Here is a 1,976-nt window from a genome sequence, read left to right as displayed (position 1 = left end):
ACAATTTGAGAACTTTTGATTTTATCTTGTTTTTGGTACAATATTGATGTTGTAATACATGTCAGTGAGTTATGGCTGCAGATCTTGTTTCTCTATCATGAATTTTTAGAACTAGAAATTAATATTATTCCCCCCCCCCCCCCCCCCCCCTCCCTCACATTCTTCTTTTATCGATAACTTGGTTAGATTTCCTATGATCTTGCTATCGAGTCTTTTGAGTAGCTTTCTGCATTGAACTAGAGGCTCAAACCACCATCTATCAGTATTCTTACCCATTAACTCATTGAGTTCCAACTTTTTTTTTTCAGGAATCATATAAGATGGTTTGCTTGAGGAGAATCATTTCCATTGAACAAATTTCTGTAGATAATTTGGAGTGTGCACTGGATATGAATGGAAGTGGACATATTGGCAATCAAATAGTTCCTAGTGCTAAGGAAGTAATCTGTCTTGTACCTCATCGGCCTGCAAGGGTTCCTTATACCCTGGATGTTCATGATAGATTTTGCTATAGACCAAAAAGGTGAGAGTTGCTTCTTCAATTGAGACCTCCTCTTTATCTCAATGATTAGGGATGCATTTGGTTGTTATTTCTGGGTTTCTACTCTAGTGAAATTTCTAAGTATCATTAAATGTTACTCATGTGGATATGAAAGAGCTCTTTCTTTTGGAATACAATACAAAAGGGCCGCATTTTCTGAATTTATGGAGATTTACTGAGAGTAGAAGTACCACAATCACAAGTTACTTTTTCCACTCTTGACCGTGTGTCAATCATTTAACAAAAAAGGGTATCACTTTGCTCCACTGCAAAAATGGCAATCAATCAATCAGAAAAAAGGCAATGAGCCAAATGCAATACCCAAGAGTACTATGGAGGTTTTCTCAGCTATCTTCTTTGTAGATTGATAGATTTCATTGTACTTTTATTCACCAACTATGTATGTGTAATCTATATGAGAAACATTTTGGCCTGATTTTTCTCTCCTCTTTTTCTTACTCATGTCTTTCTCTCTTACTATGTAATGTTTCTACAAGTATGTTCCAATTTTGTTAGTTATATATGTAATAGCTTATTGAGGACTTGCAGAAAGCAAAGGAAGAGATGGAATAACTGAAAGGGGATGCACAAGCCAACAAGGATCACATGCTACAAGTAGTTTAAATTTTTTACTTGGATTTATTATCTGATACTCTTAAGGATTTAAATATTTCATGATTTTTTTTTACAGTATAAAGAAATAGCACAAGTGAATGAAGTTGCATTGAAGCAAATTGAATCTACTCATGAAAAATTCAAGGCTGAGGTACATCCTTGTATCTTGAACCTCATTTGTTTGAAAGTTGCAATCCCTGTTTTCAGTGTTTTTTTTTAAATTTTATTTAATTTTATTTATTTTTAATCTTTCTTTCTTTTAAGATGTGTACAAAGGCATGCTTGTTTGATTGTGTCTACAAATGCTGTTTTATATAAGCTGACAAGCTAAAGAAGACAATGGATGATGAAATTCATTTTCTCAAGGGAAGGGTTTCAGAACTTGAAAGTGATCTTGTGTTAAAGTCCACAGAACTTACATCTGCAGTTTCAGGGAAAGAAAAAGCTTTATCTTCTGCATTTGCTGAAATTGACCGTCTGAAGGAAGAAAATTCTATAAAAATATGAGCATTATTACATTATATGGAGGGTGTTTACTATGTTGGAGTGTATTTGTTTCTTACACATGAGGGCACGCCTTAGTTATATGCAACCACTCTTCCTGTTATAGGTCTCAGATAGTGAAATTGGAAATTTAGATCTCTTCTTTGAAGGAAGATCTTGAAAAGGAGCATCTATGCTAGCGTACTAGCCAGAGCAATTATGAAATAAGGGTTTACTCTTAATTTCTTGTCATAATTCTTATTTCCCATCTCATTCATATGCAGTGGGATATGGAAGAACTTCGTAGGAAGTATTTGGAGATGGAGTCAAAGCTAAA

The 1,976-nt window shown here is 34.3% G+C and overlaps 1 long non-coding RNA gene across 1 annotated transcript; it reads left to right on the top strand.

The window, feature by feature from the left end:
• The first annotated feature begins 944 nt into the window (after positions 1–944).
• LOC131230045 (uncharacterized) lies at positions 945–1,653 on the top strand. Its single transcript, XR_009163778.1, has 3 exons — positions 945–1,156; positions 1,233–1,307; positions 1,476–1,653. It is a non-coding gene; the product is annotated as an uncharacterized LOC131230045 (long non-coding RNA).
• Positions 1,654–1,976: the final 323 nt, after the last annotated feature.

The sequence above is a fragment of the Magnolia sinica genome, chromosome 2 (genome assembly GCF_029962835.1).
Source record: "Magnolia sinica isolate HGM2019 chromosome 2, MsV1, whole genome shotgun sequence".
Lineage (NCBI taxonomy): Eukaryota > Viridiplantae > Streptophyta > Magnoliopsida > Magnoliales > Magnoliaceae > Magnolia > Magnolia sinica.
The sequence above is the reverse complement of the archived record's forward strand: the minus strand, read 5'-3'. Positions and strand labels throughout refer to the sequence as shown.